This window comes from Leuciscus leuciscus (genome assembly GCF_965113295.1).
Source record: "Leuciscus leuciscus genome assembly, chromosome: 14".
Classification (NCBI taxonomy): Eukaryota; Metazoa; Chordata; class Actinopteri; order Cypriniformes; family Leuciscidae; genus Leuciscus; species Leuciscus leuciscus.
In genome coordinates, this window is record NC_138738.1 from 34,076,730 (window position 1) to 34,103,461 (window position 26,732).

General features: G+C 37.7%; 2 protein-coding genes across 8 annotated transcripts in view; one reads left to right on the forward strand and one right to left on the reverse strand.

Annotated features, from left to right (window-relative positions):
• The window catches only part of palm3 (paralemmin 3), a 41,310-nt gene extending 20,709 nt beyond the window's left edge, over nucleotides 1-20,601 (reverse strand). The window contains exons 1-2 of one of the 3 annotated variants that reach the window (XM_082189825.1): nucleotides 20,154-20,601; nucleotides 16,089-16,193 (exon numbers count right to left, since the gene is read on the reverse strand). The gene's annotated coding sequence lies outside the window, so the exon portion shown is untranslated. The remainder of the gene's footprint in view (nucleotides 1-16,088; nucleotides 16,194-20,153) is intronic. The other 2 variants (XM_082189826.1, XM_082189824.1) reach the window with 2 other exon arrangements.
• The window catches only part of plppr2b (phospholipid phosphatase related 2b), a gene marked incomplete at its 5' end in the record, with an annotated part of 119,897 nt that overhangs the window by 42,727 nt on the left and 50,438 nt on the right, over nucleotides 1-26,732 (forward strand). For 4 of the 5 annotated variants that reach the window (XM_082189820.1, XM_082189821.1, XM_082189817.1 and 1 more), the window contains one exon: nucleotides 23,368-24,934. The exons of the other annotated variant lie outside the window; for it this stretch is intronic. Of the gene's footprint in view, nucleotides 1-23,367; nucleotides 24,935-26,732 lie in introns of those variants that run through there. 5 annotated transcript variants of the gene reach the window in all.

A 26,732-nucleotide genomic window follows, 5' to 3' on the forward strand; every position in this document is an offset into this window, starting at 1 on the left:
TACTGCCAAATTCTCTGAAACACCTTTGGCTTATGGTAGAGAAATGAACATTCAATTCACGGGCAACAGCTCTGGTGGACATTCCTGCAGTCCGCATGCCAATTGCACGCTCCCTCAAAACTTGAGACATCTGTGGCATTGTACTGTGTGATAAAACTGCACATTTTAGAGTGGCCTTTTATTGTGGCCAGCCAGCCTAAGGCACACCTGTGCAATAATCATGCTGTCTAATCAGCATCTTGATATGCCACACCTGTGAGGTGGATGGATTATCTCGGCTAAAGAAAAGTGCTCACTAACACAGATTTACACAGATGTGTGAACAATATTTGAGAGAAATAGGCCTTTTGTGTGCATAGAAAAAGTCTTAGATCTTTGAGTTCAGCTCATGAAAAACGGGGGCAAAAACAAAAGTGTTGCGTTTATAATTTTGTTCAGTGTATTTCTCACTACTATTAATTAGACATGGATTGAACAGTTTGATTCATAGGATATTACTTTTATGATCTCTTTATGAATGTTTTGGAGCATCAGGGTTTTGGGTGAACAGACTTCATAAAGAAAATATATGCATTTGTGTTCCGAAGATGAATGAAAGACTTTTGGTTTTGGGAAGACACAAGGGTGAGTGTCTGATGACAGAAATTTCATTTTTGAGTGAACTAACCCCTTAAGGCCTAATAGGTCTTCTTTTTTTAATGAACATTTAAACATTATTACATAAGACATTATTAAACATTCATAATAGTGAAACATATTAAATTACACTAGGTCTCCATTTTAAATGTCTTTGCTGTGGTTTATCACCCTCAATTCTGAGGAAGTTTCGACTTTCTTTGCATTTCCTCCATCATCAGAGCCCTGGCTCATATTTCTGACTTTATTGCTTCTCTGGAGGCAGCTCTTCTACGAGCATCGATTCACTGCGGCTGTTTTCTGCAGTCCGGCCCCGTTTCCATTCTCCTTAGACCAGAGACACCAAAATAGTGTTTGTGGAATTTGACTGTAGCACTGCAGAACACTGCTTTTGTGTGTGTGAGTGCCTGTGTGCGTGTGTACACTGGGGGGGTATGAGAGGAATTTGAAACGTTCAGTGTGGCGGTTGTAACAACGCTGCCAGGTCTCTGTGAGTGACACTTTAAACGGGCAGTGTATGAAAACACAGGATTCCAATAAAAAGTTTGTGTGTGAATCCAAACAGAATATGCATGTGTGAACATGTGCAAAAGTGACTGTGTGTATGTGACAAATAGCCCAACTAGTGTTAGACACCCCTGCAGGCAAATTCCAATGGGTGAGATCACATGGTATGATGACATGTATGCCTGGAAACAACAGAAAACGGAAACAATGTGATATTTTCTCACAGGTGCCATATGTACTGTGGACTAGGGATGTGTGAGACTTGTCGACTAAACTGCTGCTGCTAGTCGACATTGGAAATGCTAGTCATTTACATTATATCTTTTTTGCACATTTATTTTTTGTATTTATATTGTATTTTATATTTTTTACAAAGGCTATGTTCAAATTATTGTCATGTTAATGTCAGATTTTAAAATAATATATTTTTTTATTGTATACCTGGAGCAGAAAATAAAATCATTTTATTTTACCTCAGACTTTGCATGTGTTTAAAGACTTAGAAGAAAATGGAATAGTTTTGTGTAGTCTGTGTTATGTCAAACTGGCATATAACATTTAGGCTTGCTTATAAGCTTGTTACACTACAGTTCAAAATAGGGGAAAATTGCCTACTGATATAAAATTTTATATTGGCTTAAAGGAGAACCATTATGAATTAAACTTACTTTACAATTTCAGATCCTATATCCATGTAAACGGGAAGTTTCCTACATGCATGCGTATAGAATAGAATATGTAAGGAATAATTGACGACAGTGTGTATGACTAAATTACAGACTTTTTTGATTGTCCTCTGGGGGGATGTTAGACTAGTCGACTAGTCTAGGGGTTCTCAAACCTGTCCTGGAGTTTTGCAGTCTCTACTAATGAGCTGAAGAGTTGAATCAGGTGTGTTAGATGAGAGAGACACAAAATGTGCAGTGCTGTACTTCAGGACAGGTTTGAGAACTCCTGGACTTGTCAGTTACAAACTTTTAATTTAAACTTTGATGAAATTAGTCGTGGTGCACATCCCTACTGTGGACTGTCCTCTGGTGCAACATACAATGGCAATTTCAGCCTGTACTCATCATTAAAAAGTATGTTACAGTAGAGCTGCACAATTCTGGGTAAACTGAGAATCACATTTTTTTCTATTTTAAATGGAGATCACGATTCTACCACGATTCTGAGCAGACTAGTCCTAAATAAGTAAATTACAAGAGGTTCAGACAAAATATTAATTGCTGCAGTAAAAAAAAAATTTTTTTTAATTAATTAAAAATGAATATTTAAAAAAATGGCATGATTGAATGATTCAATGACTCACTCATAATGACTCAAAGACTTCACTTGTTTCATTACTGGATGAATCATAAATACTTTACGGCTGCGTCCGAAATCGCATCATCTCTTGAGTAGGTACAGTACTTATTAGTATTTATAAGTAATAAGCTCAGTAATTACTTCACAACTGCTAAAAAAGTATGTTCTATATATTACGAATGTGTGTAGTATGAATGTAATCTGGACGTACTACATTCAGCATGTTGCCCTTATCACGCGACCTACCAGCGCCAGTTACGTCGCTTCACCGCCATTCACAAATCCTCTCCCGTGGCCTCATGGGATGGTAAAGTGTCTATCGGATACACACTTCAGAATCTCGCCGGAAGTAGTTGTTCATCCGGGTACTTTTTGCCTACTCTTTTATAAGAACTGTGAATTCGGACATACTTCTTTTGTCACATTGAGTTTTTCGCCTAAATATAGTAGGGAAGTATGCGATTTCAGATGCAGCCTACTTGTTTCATTTCTGAATGAATCAGCGTTTTTGAACAAATTTCAAATTAATTCAATTCAATGACACATACAAATACAACAGTCACTTGCTGCCTCCTAGTGACGTAATGTAATAGATTCAATAGTTATTTGAAGCTGCATATTACTTTCAAAAGGAGATTTGCTCTATTTTGATCGCTACATTAATAGACATCAGTGTTTATATCTGAACTATAAACTTTTAACCCAGTACTTCTGTGATGATTTGAATTATTGTAAGACAGAAATAACAATACTATGTGGTTGAAAAGACTGTTTGTTAAGCTGTTTCATACCTAAACATGACAACTCTCTCTCAGCAGTCAGCGGCAGCGCAAACACAGATTTGAATGCTCCGGTATGATTTTGTCAGAGGTTTAATAGACACAGGCAAATTGTTGTCATTTAGGAATAAGATCACGTGGGTGTTTTTTAACGATTAATCGTGCAGCTCTATGCTATAATAATTTCCGTCACAAGCAGACTTCTTTTCGTTTGACCCTCTGGCCTGCAACTTCAGCCCAACCACTGGTGTAATAACATTTCTTAAACCTCCCTAGGGAGGACCAGGGGTTGCTGGCCGACAGACAGCTGACTGTGTCGACCTCCCTGGGCGTCTCTTTTTCTTACTTGGGATGTTATTGAGTTGCGCAGGGCTGCTAGAACTGGATCAATGGCCTCTCTGTCAGGTGCTCCTGTGCTAAACGTTAGTCGTCTGGCACAATAAAGTCTCTGTTCAGACAGGAACAAGCATCTAAAGCTCTCCATCTATCCTCTGCACAGTTCCAGACTCAGGTGAGACTCAATGGAACTCATAACAGTGATATCGCACCTTCTTAGAAGCTCAAAAACACTGTTTATGAACACGGTGGAGTTCAGCCGACTCTGCTAACCCTAAATTGGAATGCATGGAGAATGTGTGTGTGTGTGTGTGTGTGTGTAATGCCTGCATTACAAGCCTAATTACCGTGATCTAATAAGCTGCACTGATAACCTGACAGTCACCAGGACAGCTGCTGTTTCTGATAAGGTTTTGTTTGGTTAGTCTGATGGGACACCCTCGCACCTCCCACTGACCATTCACTGACCGTCTGATGCATATTGCACACAAAAATACCCAAAGTTTTGCTGGCTTTATGCAATTTCCAAGAGTCATGGTGTACGGGTTTTTATCAGTCCACTAAGAAACAAAGTTTGGTTAAACAAGGTTGCCACGTTGGAATCTTTTTATATGTCAGTCACAGTGCAAAAACTACTTCTTTTTGAGTTTCAATTAGACCCTGTTTACACCTGGTATTAAGATGTGTTTTAGTCTATCGGATCACAAGTGGACGACGCTAAATACAGGTGTAAACGGGGTCTAAAACGTTTTGAGGTTGACCACTTTCGACCACTTCCAGAGGTAGTCGAATGTGTTTGAAAAGCCGCAAAAGACCCCATACTCTCTGATGTCAGATTTTTATCTTATGCAGCATTGATTCACAAGTGCATTTATCCTTAAAGATTTTTAGACATTTTAACTAGAACAAAAATACTAAGAATATTTTCTGAAGTGGTGTCTGTCTTTTCCTGTACAATTGGGTTGTTCTTGTTCAGCATGTAAATGTCCTGAAATGTCATTGAAAACAACAACAATAGTGGTTGGTTTTTACCTTTTTATCTTTCTACTTCAAAGTTCCAAGACAGACAACCAACTGAATTTGCAAGACTACTTAGATGTTGTGAAAGCTACCTAAAGATTTTTGGGGGAAGGCAGGTCATAGATCAGAAACTGGGTTCTTGCACAAGCACTGAAACTAGTCAATAAATCATATAGTAAGCTAATCATCAAGCTGAGATTCTCAACACTAAGTCTGTAGATTGCTACAAGTACTGCTATCCATCAGCTTAACAGGAAAGCCGGTGAGATTTTAACTTGAGATTTAACACTGCATGGGTTTATTTCATGGTGGATTCCAGGTGTCAACTGGAATATTTCAAATATTCCGTTGGCTTGCACTTGGATGTCTGAACATGCTTCTCTTAATCAATTTAGGATGTTTGTCGAACTGTGCAGGAAATGCTTGAATGAAGAAAAAAGAAAAGGAAATGAATGCACATTAGGAAAGGTCAGTCCTCATCAAAATGCATAAGATGACAGATCAGCTAATTATAAACTGGAAAAGCCACAAATCCTCTGATTCATAAGAGGATTTCATATTTAAACGGTGCAACCAAATGCGCTTTAATGCTGCTGTAAGTTGTCAAATCTCTGGCAGGTTCAACAAAATGTCACTCTCTGGGCTGTCTATAATCTCCTGAAGCCATAATGTCCCTTAAATCCACTATCAATTATCATCGAAGATTATTTTTAGAGACTTTTTACATTTTTCTTTATCAAGCCAAGCCACTAAGCTCTGTTTGAACAGCTTGTGAGAAACGCAGCCGTGTGAGCAAAGGCCACGGATCGAGATGCAACTTCTGAGTCATGACTAGATAACCACAATACCACTGCAGGCACAGCGTGCAACGTGCATGTGCATGTTAGTGCCATGCTGTTACCATGACAGAACAGATGTCAGGTGCCTTGAATGATAAAGGGCTTTATTAGGTTTCCCCGTCGCTCACGTTTACGGAAAGGTTGCATCGCTTCCGGTTCAGGCCTTTTTATGTGCTTCATAAAAAAAGAAAAAAGAAAGATAAGCATAACTGATGCCCATCGCATAAGCAGATTGATCTCGAAGTTTTTTTTTCTCATTAACATTTTGATGTTTAAATTAAATTAAATAAAACGGCAAAAATAAAAAGAACTGGCTAGATTAGCTGATTGCCTCAATAGATATCACCATCAGTTCCTCCTGCTGTAAACACTTTCTCCGACAAGTGGATGCAATGAGACCCGTTTTCCTGTTTGCTCATTTAACGTTAGGCATAAAGCCTATTGTCAAATTTTTTAAGTCATGCTGCAAAGGCATGAGTCGCATGACTCAAATGTTTGTTATGGTACTCACATGCTTGGGACTTCGAAGGGCGGATCAAATGTTTGTTGTGGTACTCACATGCTTGGGACTTCGAAGGGCGGAAAACAGAGTGTGTTTTGTGCTTTTTATTTCCCTCTTTCTAGGACTCACACACACAGACACACACACACACACACAGACACACACACACACAGACACACACACAGACACACACACAGACACACACACAGACACACACACAGACACACACACAGACACACAGACACACACACACACATTACAGAGGAAGGGAAGAGCTCTTATCAAGGACAGGAATGTGTGTCTTCTATGTTCCCCTTTTTCCTCACTCTCAATGTGCTGGTGGAATGCCCAGATTCTGTTTGCTTTTTAATTCAATCCTCTGTCTCCAAATAAAATAAAAACACCTCCAAGCTATGTTTCTACCAAGGGTATTTTCAGTCAAATGTTTCTCATGTTCTTTTTTTAATGATGGAATTAAACTGGGTGAACAGTCTGAGGAGATTTCACTACACTGTAAACCCTAACAAGTAAGCAGAACTTTGAGGTAATCAAACACAGAGATTAAAGGTAGGGTAGGCAATTTTCAAATAAGCTAGCAATAGCAAGCTAGCTTAGAAAGCATAGGATCCCACCCTCACTTCAGAGCGTTTCCAAAGCCACGCCTCCTTCAAAACACATGAACACGTACAGTAGGGAGCAAACAAAAGCACTATGAGACTGCATTAAACATCTCAAAGCACATTACATTACAATAATAATGAACATAAACAACTTAAAGGGTTAGTTCACCCAAAAATGAAAATTCTGTCAGTAATTACTCACCCTCATGTTGTTCCAACCATGTAAGTCTTTCGTTCATCTTCGGATCACAAATTAAGATATTTTTGATGAAATCTGACAGCTTTCTCACTCCTCCATAGGCTTTCAGAGGGACCCAAACTCGCCGGCCCAGAATAGTTATTAAAAACATCGTTAAAATAGTCCAAGTGAATACAGTGGCTCTACATTAAGTTTATCATGCGACGACAATACTTTTTGTGCGGAAAAACAACAAAAATAACGACTTTATCCAACTATTAGTGTTCTTCAATGTGGGCCTCTGACGAGAGTTCACGGGAGCGCCACGACGCATGCGTGAGAACTGAGATTACTGCGTTCTTCTTCTACTACTACTTGTTACTGGCTGCTCACTCCTTGGGAGTATTACCGCCATCTACTGTACAAGATGACGTCCCGACATCATCGAGACCTAAATCACAATAAGTGTCGAATTCAATAGCTTACATACAGCGCGCGTCTTCCTCGAGAAGGGTCTGACTGCAGAGCCGCAGAGCCACAGTTTCACCCCAGCAGTTTCACCCCGCGCATGCGCAGTTTTGGTTTATATTAATCTATTTTTTACAGTCTATGACATTAATATGTAAATATATTTAAAAAGACCTATATTTTTGTGAATTGGTGAATATTCCGGTGAACATTGTTTCGTGGCCACGAATTAATAATACCTCAGCAGGTTATACTAATTTGTTCCCTCGTTTTACTATATTGTGGCGACGTTGTACTCAAATTTGTAAAACGTGCTGAGGTATTATTTATTCGTGACCACGAAACAATTCACCTGAATATTCACCAATTCACAAAAAAAAAAAAGGAATAAAAAGCTGTACGAGAATAGTCGGCCTTCACTGAAGAGCTATCTTCACAGGTAAGAAAAACAGTTTAATAATTATTATTTATTCGTGGCCACGAAATAATTCACCTGAATATTCACCAATTCACAAAAATAGGTCTTTAGCATTCTTTTTGGCCACGTTGTAATTCGTTAAATCAAAATGAGGGAGGGAATTAGTTCAACGTGTCCACGATTTATTAAAACGTGGGAACAAATAAGTCGTCGTAACAACTAATTATTTAGATCAGTGGACAGGGCGCATAAGAACAAACAGAGAGAGAGAGCCCCGGCCGCGCGCGCGCACTCTCACCGCCTTCAAACAACACGAGCGCTGTATTGCTCTCTCTCCTTCGCGCATATCAACACAATAGTAAAAGGTCGGAAGACCGATTGTGTTTTATAGATTAGTAGTTTGTTCATATAAAGTGTTTGATTAGCAAGTACATGTTAAGGAAATGCATAATACAAATTGTATGGGTTAATGTAACGGTAAACGGACTCTGCGGGTAAAACTGTTGTGATGAAACTACACATGCGCGGGGTAAAACTGCTGGGGTGAAACTGCTGGGGTAAAACTGTGGCTCTGCGGCTCTTCCTCTGCTTATAAACAGACCGTTTTGCGCTTCCGGCAATGTCGGGACGTCATCTTGTACAGTAGATGGCGGTAATACTCCCAAGGAGTGAGCAGCCAGTAACAAGTAGTAGTAGAAGAAGAACGCAGTAATCTCAGTTCTCGCGCATGCGTCCTGGCGCTCCCGTGAACTCTCGTCAGAGGCCCACATTGAAGAACACTAATAGTTGGATAAAGTCGTTATTTTTGTTGTTTTTCCGCACAAAAAGTATTGTCGTCGCATGATAAACTTAATGTAGAGCCACTGTATTCACTTGGACTATTTTAACGATGTTTTTAATAACTATTCTGGGCCGGCGAGTTTGGGTCCCTCTGAAAGCCTATGGAGGAGTGAGAAAGCTGTCAGATTTCATCAAAAATATCTTAATTTGTGATCCGAAGATGAACGAAAGGCTTACATGGTTGGAACAACATGAGGGTGAGTAATTACTGACAGAATTTTCATTTTTGGGTGAACTAACCCTTTAAAGAGCACTGAACTGTACCACCTGACTGCTGCAGATTCATTTCAGCATTGATAGTGTTGACATTGAAACACATAAATTCGAGTCACGAACTGCTCCGAGTATAAAGGAGCAGTTCGTCATTCAGGAGGAATGACGTGTGATGTCTGCATGAGCAGGTGCGTGGAGGTATATATTGACAGGCAGGTAGGACATCAACGCATCATTGCATTCGGACCGATTACAATGATTGGACGAACATTTTGTGGTCCTAAGCTTTTTACAGATGATATACTGTATATATGTACATATAAATACATTTAGACCACTTAACTTGCTATCAGGATGTGAAGAGACTTTCAACCAGCATAACAAAAAATGATTCTGGAGCAAATCACCTACCCTGCCTTTAAGTTAGCAAAACTTTACATTTTGAGTTTGTACAAAAAAAAAAAAAGTTAATTACAATTTACCTGGAAAAATGTTTACTAAGCTACCTCTTACAATTAAATGCATACACATTAACTTAAGTCTATGCAGTTATTTACTAGCTCATGCTCATGCAGTACTACTAACTACTATGTAACACACTAGCAAGTGCTAATGCAAGTAGCAAGGCAACTATTTATATACACTTGCATGTGTATACAGTTAAGCAACATGCAGCATATGTACATGTATCTCCCTATATTAATCTTGAGCAAAAACACAAAATAACACTTAATTTCAACATTAATACAGTCTGATGGAAAGCTTGCTGGGAGCTAGAAATCTGCAGCAACTCATTCAGTTTAAGTTCAGCTTGACATAAACAGTATTGAGTCCATGTAACTTTTTTCTATTAAGTACAAAAGGACTTTGAGTAACATTTGAGTGAAATGAACTTATTTCATTTCACTGTTCTTTTAAATGGTGCATAGGAATTACTTTCTTTTTTTAATTTTTTTTTTATTTTACTGAATTGTTCTTATTCACTACCTACCCGCAATCCAGTTTAACCAGACATCATTGGAATTTGCTTAGTGCAGTTCTATTCCAGTGCCAATAAAGTCATTATTTCCATGCAAACACATCTCCTTTCATGTAAATTAGGCTTGTTTTAGCTTGCACCTTGATGAAAAAAATTTTTGGCACACTTTTGGGATGTTAAAGAGCTGGTTTAGGCACCTGGATTGCAGTGGTGAAGTGAGGTTCTTAGTTTAGGAGACTTCTCATCTATGTTGAAGTGCACACTTAGTCAAGTATAAACAGGTTTCAAATTTTCCCTCTAAAATTCCTCACAAGAAATAAAAATAGGCAAAAGAGTCAATTGTTGTCATACAGAAAAGCTCTCTTGCAAAAAGGCATTATACTGCAGGCATGCTCACAATGCAAAGATTGTTACAAAAACTTGACATCATAATTATGCAACCTTTAAGTTATCTTGGGCAGAATCACATGTATCTTTATAATCCCAGAGTGCATAGCTCAGAGAAAAGAAATGGTGGACAAAGCGTGAAAAATATTGCGTTCTAAATTTGTACGCATTGGGTTTTTTTTTAGCATCAATTAGATTAATCGCTATCTTAACAACAAACTAACTTATGGAGTCAATTGTGTTTCAAACTGAATATTAATTCAAATGTGTTATGATTGTAATTTTGTCAGTTCAGGCAGCATTTGACTTTCATTGAGGCCTATGTACACTACATGTCAGATGTTTTGAATAATTACGTTTTTTGTAAGCACTAACATCATGAGCATGTCACTCATGTCGAATGTATCGTAACTTGCACTGTGAACAGAACATGATAGAGTATATTGAGAGTGTAAAATCTTGAACTTAACTAACCAAAATCCAAGGTGTAAAAAAACAGGTACAAAAGACACTCAATGGTGAGCACCTGTTCTGACGGGCCCTGACAGCGCCTTGGGGCTTTAGGCATTAAAAAGCACGTCACCCAAAAACACCCTGACATTCCACTTCTGCTGCACATCACCTACATTCACAGGAACAAACAGCTCTGATACTGAGACCTGAGAGCATAAAATGAAGCTTTTATTTATTTATCACCTTTAATATTGCAGCATATTCAGCATCACTGTTGTGCCTGTGCTCAGTTTATTGCTGATACAAGGGCCTAGATAACATCGACGTGTTAAAGTGAACTTCTGTTTCACCAAAACTTTTCTGGGTATTTTCCTACAAACTCACCCAGTAACATTGCAAAATGATAGTCTTGTCCTCAGACAGCATGTCCACATACCGATAGTTCTAATCTGATTGGCTGGCTGCTACAAAATTTCAGTAAGTCAATGTGCACAAGATTTTATCTAGATGCACAGATATTTAAGTCTGATATTTATTTTCATGTTATGAACGATAACCAATGAATGTTTAATATCAAAAAGTGATACTATTTTGTCTAAAATAAAAAAAATAAAAAGCAATCATTTTAAATGCAACCAGTGAATTTAGGAATAATAAAAAAAACACTATCATGTACAGTATTAAAATGTATATTACAGAAATATTAAATATTACATTATAGAAACGTGCTGAAAATACAACGCAACCAAATACAGAAACGTGCTGCAAAAAGCACAAAGCTCAACACACTGCAACTGAAGAAAACACAATAAATATATACATGAAGATAGGTTACTAATGCTTTTGACATTCAGCTACTTTTAAGCTCCAATGTCAATTATTCATTTTGACTTTAATAAACAGAGTCAGTAAGCCACGGTCAATGATTAAACATCTCTTTCCCCAACAGGAACTCAAAGCACACTTTCTCACTTGAACTTTCATAATGAATCATTTCAGGATATTTCTCCAGATATTCTTGAGATGAGCAGGCAAAGTGACATGTAACGGCATGTTGCTGTTGTGGTCTGGGATTAGTGATTTTCTTAAAGAGGTTTAGGGAAGAATGTGAGACTAGCCTAATCCTGCCTATACCAAACACACAGATTGCCATCAGCATGCTTTAGCACCAGGACCTGGTGAACATGCAGTACTTACACTCTGTCAAACATTATTATTGACCTTCCTCACATACTTGAGTCCACTTATAGATGGCCTTGTTTCGTTTAAGCTGCGGAAATTGTCTCTGAGCTGTGCCCTGCTTTCCTGCAGTTCCAAACACTGTGAAGATAGAATGTGCACCTATGAGCAATTTGAGCAAACTATACACGGCATACTGCACTAATAGTCCATTAGTAATAATCATGTAGTCCATTGGATGAATATGTGGGACATTTCTGGGGTAATTAAGTAACAATTTCAGCCCATATGCTGAATCAAATGCACAAATCTGTCTGCTCTGTCAGTCCAATCAAATGCAGTAATGAGTTGATAATTGTGGGAAATTACAACCGAAGATGGAAATGCCCTTCTCCCATTTTAGCGTTTAAAGTCAACATGAAATCAAAATAGATTCTATTTACTGTTCCCTTCCTTTAACTTAATTCATCAGTGCATGTTATTCCAAAGAAAGAAAATGTTTGTGTTTTTAATCTTTCAATGAGTTAATGACACCATAATCTTCACAGGCTGTTAGTTAATGTTAACCAATAGCCAAATAGCTATTTAGGTTGGGTGTTGCAGTAGCTAATGTAGTCTTTCTAAAAAGCAAAGGTTATGGCAATAATTAGGACTTGCTCAGGTCTGGTATGAACGGTGAACCTGATTTCACCAAGTACAACATATATGATTGGTTGATTGGAATTTTTGTTCCAAACAACCAATCATATTTGAGGGTCAAGATTATAGTTTATGGCAAGTTTAGACTTACAATCAAGGTTAGGTATTTCTACATCAGTGTTATCCATCATTTCCAAAACAGATTAACTTTTTCAGACAAAAACAACTGTCCTTTATCATCCAGAAGCACTGAGTCATTGTTTTGTCTCCGTGGATTAAGTTTCTAATGTTTAACACATGTGCTTCTATGATGCCCTTGAGTTAGCAAAGACAAATTATGGGACCACAATGGAAATAAGTCTTTGGGCTTTATTGTGTCATCCCTGACTATTTATGTATTTTAATATATGACACAGAGTACTGTTTTCATATTTTTTTATATTTAAGTGGTCAAATAAAATCAATCAATCAATCAAATTAAAACCAGTTAGAAATCACAGACACAACCAAACCAGTCAACACAAAGTGACACTCAAAATATGGTTATACAACGTTGAAACAAGTACTCATTTTAACACTTTTTTGCTTCTCCATAATACAGTTGTTAAACTCTTTGCCTGGGTCATATTTCACCTCAATATCTAAAGGGAAAAGGGGCCAGTATTAAAAATTCTTTGATTGTGACATTATTTTCATAATGATTAGGCACATCTTCGCACAAAAAAACCCTCTCATTAATGTAACAGTAGATAAATTCATCCTGTAATGTTTTTTTTTTTACTGCAAAATATACCATTGTACAACTGTATTTTACAAATGTACAATCTAGTACATATGCACTCATTTACAAGGTGCACTCAGTATTTGTTTATTTAAAAAAAAGTTTTACGCACAAAGAAATAAGATGTTTTTGCATTTCTCTGAAGTTTTCTTTCATCATGCAGAGTCAAACTACAAAAGTGAGCTTTAGTTATCTTTGACTGACAGCACTGGCTTATTATGCCTAATAGCTCAACCCACTTTACAGGGTAACTGACATCAAACTACACAGCGGGAAGTCTTTTAACAACACTACTGCTCTCATGAACTTGGGTGAGTGAAATGTGAGACAGCATCTCATAGGGATATCCTGCAATCCTTTGTAGCATGCCAACAAGATATTCGGGATAAAGAGGTGGTAGAAAGGTCAGAAAACATTGACGGGATTCCACAATCAAGTCAATAAAGCAGCTGAACTAAACAATTAAGCAGATAATTAGTGGGAAATGAGTAGAGAAAAGAGTTCCCTGGCTTGAAAATCCCAATGATTTTGTATATTGAACAAATTAGCAGACAATATCAATATCCGTAGTCAGAAAGCGTGCAAACAAAGTACACCAAAGGTTCATTTAAAGCATTTCACAGCAGTAGATTTGAGCGTTTTAGGCATGTCTTTAACAGCACCATGCTGAATATAAATAATATCACACTGCTGTTCATAAATAATTACAAGCATCCCTATCTGCCCTTCATGCAAGCAGAGGAAATTAATCAGGTAGCGTTCTAACAGCAAGCCTGCTTTCAAAATATTCATAGTTTTTATTAGTAATTCCCAGCTCCATACGGCACAGATGACAGATGAGCTGTGACCTCATATCCTTCACGCTCTGTAGGGTATCTGAGCATCTGCTGGGTTTATAGCCTCTTCATGAGGCTTATTGAATACTTTTGCGTCAATTTTTGGAGTTCAACACAGTGTCTTTTGATCTGTCTTTGATAGATTAATTTGGAGAGGCCACTTTATGATTATTAGATAAAGTATTTAGATGGTATAATCAAACCCTGGTCTAAAGGCCAATTCCACGACCCAACAAAACAAGCACTGAACAAAGCCAACAGACACCAACAAGGCTAACACACTAATCCGACAAATGTCGACAAAGTGTCTGTTGCCGTTGGTCGTCGTCTATTGGCGCAGTGTGAACTGGTCTTAATGGTGGCTGGGTTCTCTTAACTAGTCAACTGTTCAAGGTTTTCAATGGCTGATGCTCACACCAATTACCACCAAAGACATTAGGGGACATGTCGATTCCATTACAATTAGAATAGCTATTAAATAATATGGTGTTTCATTGGACAATTTTTAAACCTTTATATTTGGTTGCATCATTGACAATATCTAAAAAACAAAGTGGCCGCTGGCCGATATAATGCTGACAATACAACTAAAAATAACAAACGAGTCTTGACATTTGAAATGAGTGACATTTACGGGGAAAAAAGAAAGAAATATTTCATCTGCACATAAAAGTTTCTCGCGCATATTAATGCGATTTCTTCAAATGTCACTTTAGGGTTACATTACATGTAACATACATAATATACATAACACAATATTTAGTCAAAACAAATTAACCAATAACACAGTTATCAGCGAAGGTGACACTCTTTGTGTACTTCTGTTAATCAGCCAAGCGGGAATGTTTATCGGCTGGTGCGATAATTCTCAACATCTCAAATGCCCAAATATTGGCTTATTCACTGGCCTGAGCAATATATCAGTCTATCACTACTTTAAAGCAAGGCTGCTACAGAAGAACTGTGATAAGTCTATAGTAAAACACTTTTACTATCTAGAGAAAAAGTCATAACATTCTATTATTGAACTATATTAAACTGTAGTCAAGTCAGGTCCAATTGACCATGATTTACTCACTTGTAAAGCTAACACAGCACAGAGCAGAACCTCTCTGAGGGCCACTGAGCCCACCAGTAAAAATAGACAGAGGCGCTTGGTAAACTTCAGATTTATTACCTGCAGGCTGTTGAGATGGGTGTGTTAGCTTCCTAAAGCCTGGCAGTTTCTCTTATATGAAATAATAATAAGCTCTGAGTGACAGTGAGCCCAGTGGAGATGTGAAACCACTGCATATTTTTGACCTTAAATTAAGATGGGATACAGCCAGTTTGATTTTTAACAGCTTTACTTAAGTTCACCTACACCATGAAATAATTATGAAGGAGGACTATAAACACACTGAAATACGGTAAACAGTTTCCATGTGAGACGAACATGACTTCCGTGCTATGACAATAGTAACACTTTCCCACAAAACATAAGCTATTTTAGATGTTATATCTATATTAATATTATGATATTAACATTAAAAGAGATAGTGCACCCAAAAATGAAAATATCATTTGACACAAAAGCACAATAGATGTATCATTAAAGTGGTCCATATGACTGTATTTTTTTTTATTTGTGTTCCAGGAAATAAAGTAATACAGGTGTGAAACAATTTGAGAATGACAAATCTTTCATTTTTGGGCTAACTAGCCTATTTCTTTAAAAGCTTTTGCATGTGTGAAATGTGCAGAAATGTGATGTCGTCCCATTGTCCTCCTGTGGTTTTCCACAGTGGTTCCCTATCAAAAGCAAACATCTCCAGCAGCTAAGCCAATTCTTTAACCAGCAGGACGCTGTTAAACGGTCCAAGCACACACTGAGAGACGAGTACTGCGACAGCAGCTAGGGATGATGGGGGAATATTCTGTGTCAAATTACACCGAGCAAAAGCGTATTTGGCCCCAGGCTGTTGTACAAAGAGGTTCTCTGGAAGGCTGCATGTATAAACAACAATTTAGCATCGACACTCAAATGCATCTAATAGCACAACAACACAAATCTCAAAGTAGATCTGTTTGCACCATCCCATGTGGAAAAAAAGAAAAGCATTTAAACTCTTAGACAGGTTGCCTACAGAGTTTTCTGTCTTATTTTCTCTGATTAATCTGACAAGTGTACCTTTGGGGTGAATTCTCAGATTGATTGTTAGCCCTCTCTCATCTCTCTTAAATGGTCCTGGCAAACATACAGGTCCAACGCCTACAGAACAGGCCTGAGAGGAACCTAAAGAACAGGAGCATCTCAGCAGCAGCACCTGAATTAGCATATCACATTTTCAAACCAATCAACATCAGCCCTTCAATCTTGTTTTGATAGGATTTAGATGTGCTACATTATTGAATAACTAATAAAATCAAACATGTAGAACTACTGACTTTAATACTGTAGTTTCTAACAAACATCTTTAAAGAAATTTTCAAGTCATTCCTCAGGCAATGTTTGCATGACAATGATATACTAAAAACTGATTTTTTTGCGTACAGGCGACAACGTTGTCAAAACTATCCCCGTTCACACGGATCTGCGAAAACGATTAAAAACGCTGTTTTATGCTGCCAGGCCATAGTTGGTGATGTCACTTTGTAAAGAAACACTACACGCCTATAGACTGAACAGAATACATAATACATGACGTCACCGTTTTTTGCAGATTCGCAATTTTGTAGTTTACATGCATAGCCGCGTTTCCACTGTCGGGCCAGGGCCGGGCCGTGCTAGTGCGTGCCAGGGCCAGTCGCGTTTCCACTGTCACTTCCGGGGCTTGATGGAGACAATCAGGGCCGGCCCGAGCCATAAGCGAACCAAGCGGCTGCTTGGGGCCCCCTCGCCACCAGGGGGCCCCCAATCGAGTTTTTTTTGCTTTAGTTTTTTTTACATATTAGCCTAATTAACTTAAACAAGTGACATAAATGAATGAAAGGATTAATAATTCTCATGTGATAATTCAAATGATTTCATGATCAATATACCTGCCTACAACTGCTGCTGTGTCTGCCAGTGTTTGAGTCATGCGCATAACCTCGCGTGCATAGACAATTTGTGCGCAGTCACGGTAATGTTAAGCCATTTCACAAAAATTTGATTTGATCAATGATTTATCCTTTAAATGTAATGATATTCAGAACTGAACAAGAATAAAAAAATAACTATAAACAAGCCGAAAACGAAATAATTTAAAGCGAAAGTGAAAGTATGCGGCGTTGGGCTCTCGTATCTCTCTCAATAGAATCAAAATGTTTCAACATTCGCGATGGATTTGGATGGTAAACTATTCTTTATCATAGGCTTTGTACTTCACTCACGTTCCAATATTGACGGAAAAAATAATCCTCTTCACACGCGCAAAAATGTGCTTGGAAACATCACAGTGGAGCGGTGCTTACGCTGAATGGTATGAATTGTTCTACTGACTATTTAAACAGAGCAGTGCAATTTTTATATGTTAGGTTGACTATTTTATTATAATATTTCATTATGGCTATAACGAACAGGCTGCGATGTCAAGATTGCAATGCTGGAATATGTATGTGTGTGTGTGTGAGGCGCGGGCGCGATCGAACAGTGGAAACATAAAAACATACTCCGTCATGTTCATACAAGACATCATTCAAACTGCAAAGTGTTGCAAAACGTTGGAGGATATTTTGCAAATAATTTTTTGATATGTTTTGTGACAGTTTGTTTTCAGAAGTTTCAAAGAGTTAGTAAAAGAGTAAAGAAAAAGTTAAAACTTTTTTTAGTATCTATTTTTTATTAAGTATTTATTTTGTATTAATACATAACCTCATTGTATGAATTTGTAATGTAACATTATAGCGTGAAATTTGTGTCAATAATCGTCAAGCACAGGTGACTGCGTGGTGGGAGGTGGCCCCCAAATCAAATTCTGCTTAGGGCCCCCAAAAGGCTCGGGCCGGCACTGGAGACAATAACAGTGTTGTTTTCAAAAACGTGCACTTTGAAACCTGTTTTCAGGCCCCCAATACACCATTGACGTGTAAATGAATGGCCAAAACGCATAAGAGGTTTTCTGTTTTTAGCTGAAAACAGTGTTGGGTAAACGGCCCCTCAATCCAACAATTAAATCTTAATTTTATGCACCATTAGCAACACCTAAAAGAATTGCTAAAACACTCCCCCCATCTGTCATTGGTCCCCAAAAAACAGCTAGTCCCGCCCCAAACTCGTGCTATTGGTTGAGTCATTGTTGCTATGTCAAACTGATCTGCAAGCTCAAACAAATAGTAACATTTTCATAACGCCACAGAAACACAGCTGTCTGCATTTTAGGGTGGATTTAAATGTTTTAACGTGGGAAAAAAATTACACACTTCAGCTTTAAATGTTTTTTTCACAAGAGAGAAGCGGTTAATCACTATCTGTCAAGGTGTGTGTCCAGCTTTAAATCCAGAGGCAAAGTAACGCTTCAAGCTGCACAGGTCATTTTTCTTTGTGTAACTGAGTATTTGACGGCATGGTGACTCCATGGCAGTGAGGAATTTCCTTTCAGCAAACTCAACATCCATCATCTAGGGGCAACAGAGAAACTTCACCTGGACACGATGGCCAAGTTAGACCGTTCCATCTCTATATACCACTCAGTTTTTTCTTGCTGACTGTCTGCACTTTTATTTTCATTTTCTAAATCTCTGTACTTTTCACCCTGGTGGACCTGAACTGCACTTTAAAGTTCTTCCCTTCATGGGTGGAAAAGCACCAAATGGAATTTCTTTAAATCACTTGAACAGGTTGCAACTGCAATGACAAGGAGGGTTTTCTACCAGTTTCTTCAGGCCTTCTGTGTGTGTTTTTTTCTTTTTCAATTCCAGATAAAACCTTTTTTGTCAATGGTAAACAGTTCTTGCACAGACAAGCAGGCGACTTAAGCAGCGAGGAAAGCTTCAGGTGGATTCTCTTTTTCTCTCCAATCATTTAGTTCAGTGAATTTTAAGAGCTCCATTTTGTTGTACTTGCTGTGACACATACTTACAATGCCCAACTTCTGCGTGTGCATGCTTTTAAAAATGACTGCAGCATGAAATTGGGTTGGCAACTAATCCTGCAAAGTATCAGACATATTCTTACCTAAAATATTGAATATGTAAACTTGGTACTTATTTGAAGGTTATAAAACTTTTGTTCTGCTATGGATTACACAGGCAGAGCAAATCCAGAACCTTACATTAACCTACATTTATGATCCTTGCATCAAATGACAACTGATAGTCTGTGAAAACTAAACTGCTGTCTTTACAGTAGTTCTGTTACGCTGATGGGATTAAAAGCCCGGGGTGTTGAAAACTCCCACTTTAAACATGGAGACACCCTGCTTGGCACATCAAGTTACATTAAGCCATATACGATTATCTTTAAACAAATTTTAAGGGTTACTTGACACTGTCATTCCAAGTTTCATTAGCATGATGTAGACTATTTTCATATTGTACTTACGCAATGTGAAATTACAGCAACCTATGACTAAAGTGAGATTTATTTATTTTTTCATTTTTAAAGATCACATTTTTTCTTATGTTTGAGTTAGTGACGACACTATTAGCATTATTATTATCAAGATGTAGGCCTAGTTCACTATTCAAAAATACAAGAATCGCAATTCTTTAATTAAAAGACTTGAATAAACATTTTCTGTGATTAATTCTGTGATAATTTTTTGCATTTTTAAAATCATTTTGATATTTTTGTGGGATTTAAATGTCAAAAATGTCTAAGTTGTGTAACTGTAAAGAAAGGTATTTTGTCACGTGACAAAACAAAACTGAGATGACCCCATTGGACCCCATGGTACTTGTGCATCTCAAGGTTAGAGCCACACACAAATCATTTTTATAATATTGTATGTTTTTTCAAAAACATATAGTAATGCAAACACGAAGAGTACATATTCCAAATGTGTTTTAAACGAGATTTAAAATAACCTTCTTTTTTTTTTACATCTCAGCCATCCTTTTTGTCATTTTACAAATTAATAATAACTCTTGCAGATAATTACGCAGGACTGATCGTAAACCGCGAGCAATAAACAGATGTGTCTTTCATTATTAGCCTAAACTGTACGTGCATGCGCGCAGAAAATCCACGTAAAACCAATAAACGCTACCTGTTGACTATGAAGCAAGTAACCAAGTAAACCAACACCCCTCAATAGCTTTAAAACATCCTTACCTGATGTTCTGGTCCGTATGTCCTGCTGAGTAGGTTATGAAGTGTTAGAAAAATCTACAAACAAAACTGAAAGCGGAACTAATATAGTTCAAATGAAGATGAGTTTGCAGCGCGAACGAAGATCGACGCCGAATGGACGTAATCCGCAAACTTTACCGCGTCTTCTGCTGGAAGAACAAAACACCTGAGGAGCTTCGCCAAGAACAAAGGCAGGATTTTATGGATTCAATTCAACGCTTAAAACCGGTTAGTTCGCAATTGCTGCCAAGCGACATTAATAACGTCGTTTTGACAAAATAAAAGAAATTAGTTTCAAACATCCACTGAAAACTTTGTGCCTCTCCCACCTCGACGCACTTCATGCGTTTCATGGACGACTGAAGGGGAGTGTGAGAGGTTTCTAGTTACCTGACTGACTGACTGACTGACTTACTGACTCGAAAGTTCCTGTTTGTGAGGCCAACCCACTCCTAGCAAACGGTTTCCTTTTTTTCTAAATAAAAACGGCAAGGCTTCTTTATATTTGTTTTTTGGACTTGTTAAAAATTAACTGCTCATGTGGTGTGCAGTTAAGCAACTACTGACCCATTTTATCAGCTAAAGAGAGTGGGTGAAATCAACCTGTTAGAGACATCTAGACATCTAGGCTATACAGTCTTTCCTGGGGTCCTTAAGTCTGGAACCATAGTGAAAATGCTGCCCTTTTTTCTCCACCATGAAAACATGTTTAATTAACTATTGGATGTAAATATTTTTGGGGTGGGGGAGTGGAATTCATTATAATAAAACATGAATTTAAGAATTTCTATTTGGTTTACATCCTCTATTTTTTTAATGGCAGCATTCAGGTTGCATGAACTTACATTTCTTTAAAACCTGATGTTCTGTGTTAGCATGTTATGAGATTGTTCCATAAAGTATGTTGTGCTTCAATGGGAGGAATATTTCTTAATAATCTCTTCAATGACATGATGTGCATATTTTTGTGTCCAGGCACATTATTTCCTTTTAAAATAATTTGATAAATTAATGACATTTCACTTTATTTAGTCTGAATACATTTTTCGTACATATTATTTTATGTTTTGTTATCTTAAACCCCCCAAAATGTCAGCTGGTGTAACTGTCCGAACAAATGAACAGACTAAGAAAACTATTTAATTCTAATAATTCTAATAATAATAATTTGTTACATTTATAAAGTGCTTTTCTGGGTACTCAAAGCGCTTTACATATGGAAGGGGGGAATCTCCTCAACCACCACCATTATTATTAATGGTGTCTTAATAATAAAACATTAAAAACTAAATACCATTGCATCATTTTAGGTTTGAAACCTTTCATATAAACAAATTTTATAAATATCAGTAGTTTTAAAACTGTTGAGATTTCAAGTATGGGTAGGTTGATACAATTTCCATGTCAGGTGGTACAACTACAGTACACAGTACAACTATTTGGTTGTGCTGCCTGACATAAGAAAAGACAGTCGGAAAATGAATTTAAACACTTTGAAATTTTATTTAACAACTAAAACTTGTTTAAACACATTGTTCATGACTCAAAAATATGCATTACATCAGTTTTGAATTTTTTTTAAACACCTTTTTGAAGATTTATTTGTCAGTGATGGAATATCTCTTATTCATTTTACAATTATTTACATTTCTTCTAACTCGTTTTCTTTCTTTTCATTTTTTTATACACTTTTCTGTATATTTCCATTTAAATAGGATTAAGAATCCCAGAATTTCACTGTTGTTTCAGAGTTTTGAACTGTATGTTTAATATTCTTTCCTATGTCTTTTTTTTTATTCCTTTTTGTTCCATTTTTTAAAATGTATAAATTATCCATGCCTGTCAAAAATTCCACTGCCATTTCCATAAAATTGACTTGGCCACTGTCCACATAACATAAATCAGGGTGTGCAAGTTCAGGGCGACCTACTTTGGATCTCTGCAGCAATGCTCTGGAGGATCTCTATTGAGATTGCTGCTAGATTTGGTGAAACCTGTGATGTATGTGTAAGAATTGTGCCAGTTCCACAGCAAGGCCAGATTTTCACCCTCCTGTCATCGATTCAGGTTCCCTTCTGTTTTCAGTGTTTATCATCTGATAAAGATTGAATGGAAGGAGGGAAATGCCAGGTCAACACATTTAAAGTTGCATGAGAAATAAAAGGGGCTCCTTTTCAAAACTGCAGGCTGGAAACCGGCCTTAGAGGATAAAACGGTTGTAGAACATGAAGCACTTTTACATAGATTACATCGGTTTATGGTTTTTGTAAACACATTGATGGATTCTGACTAGCTCTTTTCCAAAACCTTGTGAACAAATTTGTCAACTTTAAGCTTTTTCAAACTCAAGTTGGACAACCTTTTGGCCTCCTTTCATATTTATCTATCTATTCCAACTTGGTCTTGTGTTGTTTTTATTAGTGTTTTCAAAAAAAAAAATCTTTTATTAGTTCTTAAACAGCCCAACTGTGTGTTGCCACCTTATTAACCCACCAATTAGTGCAGTAAATTCAAGGACATGTGCAAAGGGTTCAAATGTGCATGAATCTAGAAAATGTGGGCTGCATAAGCACAGTGGGAGTAAACTCTGTTGATATCGAATTTTACCATGTGCAAAACGTAGCTGCAAACATATGGCGGCTGCATACTTGCGCCTAAAGGCAACATATTAACAATCTTCATAAGTGGCTGATTTGATACGCTCTAGGCAGCAGCTCAGCACAGCACACACATAGTGTCCTACACAGGGCTCAATTCACATTCAGTTCGAAATTGCATTCTATGGTACTTATTTTGAATAAGTAATTACTTCATTCTGCAGGAGAGAGAAAGTTATGCATTTTTGGAACAACATGAATGATAAATAAATGGTGAAAGATTTTTTTAAATTTTGGGTTAGGAAGCAGCTCACTGTTTTACACCCAGCATAAAGTACACACTTTTTATCTAAAGTAATGTACAACACACTATTTGCGGTTAAGTTTCTTGCTCAATCATGTCAGTGATGATAAGATTCTTACTGTAAACCTGAAGTTCACAGCTCATGTTTGTCTGTGGTTGTGTTCTGACCAGGCCAAAGCTTACCTCTGAGTACCTTGAACTTCTGTTTTTGCGGTAGCTCTGTATATCTCTATGGCATCACTGTTGAAGAGTAATGGTGAAGTGGCTTTACTTAGTGTTGAGTTAGCGAAAGTGGATGTCACAACAAATGTCAGTAGACCAGGATTTTTTTTTTAACGATATACAGTTCATTCATAAATCTGTAAAATCTTACAAACCAGAAGACAGAACACAACAAGCACAGCGCTGAAAAGGGGCGGGGCTACATAAGGTCTGTAATATAGCAGCATTGGCTCAATCAAATTTGTGTTTGGAGCGGGACTATAAGTTGGCAGATGGGGGGAGTGTTTAGGAAACATGTTTGAAAACAGTGATTTCTAATTCCCCTCAGTGCCAAAAGTGGCACAGAAATTACACACGTCTGAAATTACATTACAGTCAATTCATGTAATGTGACTGACCAAATGTTTCGTCTTTGAAAAGTTTAGGTAAGTCAGTGGGCAATTTTGTTAGTTTTGATTTTACTTTGATAGTTCAGATAAAAAAAGAATTTGCTTAACGCATTTTGTTCATGCATAGTTAAAGTGTTGCTCTGCTTTGTTTAGCTTGGCTGCTACTGACTCAAAACATTGCAAATTTCGCATAGATTGTCGTCCAAGGGATCCATCGATGTTAAAGTGTGTAAGGGAACGTCTCTCTCGTGAGGCATGGTGCCTGAGTTTCCATGGGAACTGCAAATCTACCTCCCGCCCTACATGTAGACCTTGTGATATTTTTTAACAATGTCATGCAGCAGTACTAGCTCACTAAAAGCAGTGGGTTAATCATAGTCCCCTCCCTCTCTCTGTCTTTTCTTATTCAAATAGATTTATTCACAGCTTTTCAGTTTCATCTATTTTGTTTTATCCAGCTGGGCTACTTAATACTCCCACAGCATATGCAAACACACTGAATTTCACAAACAATGTATTATGTCAAAGATCCTATATAGGTTCTTTAGAGAGAAAGGCTCTATTAACGGATGCTTTATAAGTCACAAACCTTTGATTGATTCAAATTTTTATGTTATTTTTTTAACTCCATAGTGACGAGCAACGCTGAAATACTGTACCTTAATGAGTTATTTTTCACTTGATTAAACCAGTTAATTTAGAGCACATTAAGCAAATTTTTTCCTTTAGGTTACATGACATTTTTCTACCTTTACACCAAAAGCAATTGCAAATGATTATAATTTTTTTTAATTTGAAAATTACAGGCACAAAAACGTTTCCTCTTCTCTCCCAGCATCCTTTTTGTTCTCTTTTTCCTCCTGTTTTTCGCTCCCATTTCATCTATAATTCTCTCTCAGACCCTCATTCAATGATAGACTATTAATGAATTAGCTTGATCTTTGCTCTTGAATGCTGGGACATCAGTCCAGTTTATTCACATTACATCTCTTAATGTGAAGAGGGGTGGCGCTGATGCCACTGGCAATGTGTGAGTGTCGAGAGAGAGAAACAGTGAGAGGAGGAGAGAAAAGAGAGGGAGAAGTGTGGCAGAATGCCTCTGATGAAGAGACAGCCGTTTACACGCAGAGAGCCGAGTTAAGCAGGTGCTGCTGTTTCATTCACACACTTCTAAAACCACTTGTGTTCACGTCCAGCCGGAATGGCTGTAATATAGCACCTTTACTTCCGTCACTGCTTTTGCCATTAGAGGTAAGCTATCTCTCTCTCTCTCTCTCTGTGTTTCTCACTCTCGCTGATGTGTTTATAATGGTGAATGTGGGCAGGCATTTGGGTTGCTCAATAAGCCGGCTGTAATGGATGCAATGCTTTTGAATGCAAAAGCAACAGAGGTGGTACTAGATCAAGGCTGTTGCAGGGTGAAACTGTGTTCGGGCTCTGACCCACATCAGGGAGTCGTAGCGCAGTGGCACTGTGTCGCACAGAGAGACTTTGTCTTTTGCTCTGGACAAAAGTGACAGTGATGGAAATCTAAAGTTTTGCACACAAACTGACTGCATGATAGAATGCATGTGCTTTTGTTTGTGGGTTTTAGTAGTGTGTGTGCCTACAAGATAAAGTACACAGGTAAATGTTTGTTTACAGCTACATTTGTGTTTTAAGGCTGTTATTACTTTGCAGATTGTATGCTTGCACTCTTTTGTCAGGACCTGCATGCAGTGGTGAATACTGCCCATTAGTGCTGCATCGTGTGTGTGTGTGTGTGTGTGTGTGTGTGTGTGTGTGTGTGTGTGTGTGTGTGTGTGTGTAAACCCAAAGCCCTAAAGTAATCAGTATGTAATCAAAATGCTTCATCCCCCAAATTCGAGTGTCAGCCTCAGACGACATGCCCACGGCCCGCCCACAGTCTGTTCACTGACCGTCTGATCCAAATTGCACTCAAGACTGACAAGCACGATTTACTTCAATGTAGCTAATTCTGCTTTACTCATATTAAATATGAAAAACTTTCACACTTTAAATTGTTAGCATGCATTTGTACACCATTAGTGTGCCATAGCTGGGTCAGAGGTAGAAGTAGGACCTTTTACATATGGCTCTGGTTCAATTGCTATACTGAAATAAGTGTATTATCCTTTTTAAATGCATCAAGTAAAATTGCAACTCTGTGCCAATATGTATAACAGGAGCAGGATCTAATTTGGTCTCAATAAAATTCATGATTTCACTGACTTTATTAGCTTGACCTCAAAGCAGTGATGAACTGCTGGCAGTTTGACACTATTAGTGATGAGGTTTTACCTAAAAACCTGCCAAAGAGATGAATGTTGTCTAACATTGTATTCTATGAATGAACAGTTAGTTTAGGGTTGGTAAGATTTTTTTGTAATTTTTATGAAAGAAGTCTCTTATGCTCAAGGCTGCATTTATTTGATAAAAAAAATTATGTAAAAAAAGTAACATTTTGCCACTGCGCTGGCAAAACCAGTAAAACAGGTTTGAGAGGTGGCACCCCGACAAATCTCGCGAGAATCACAACTTGCTTTACGGCACGACGTCACATACATCAACAACATATGAAGCAGCCTCTATGAAAGACACTAGCACGCATTTCAAACGTGAATCATGACAGAGTCGACGAAGAAAACGAAGAAAGCGTGGTTGAAAGAGTGCTCTGCGTGAGTGGTTTTAACGACAGTAACGTTAAATACAAGTACTCAACAGCGACTCTAGGGGTCGCTGTTTGAGAAAAACGGAAACTGCATAGTGTGCCTTTTAGTCAGTGAAACTAAAAGGACCCATCCCCCCCAAAGTTTTTTTTTCTTCTTTTTTTCAATGAGCCCTTTTGAGAAGGAATACATCTCTAGATTTGTCAAAGTTTGCCAGGTTAGTGGCATCATTAGTGCCTACATTTTTTTTATTTGAACTCATAATGAAGTAAAATATCCAATAGTAGAATTGTATGTTACGCTAGTTACATGAGTTTGACTGTGAAATCTGTAATCTGTATTTAAAGGATTAGTTCATCCAAAAATGAAAATTATGTCAT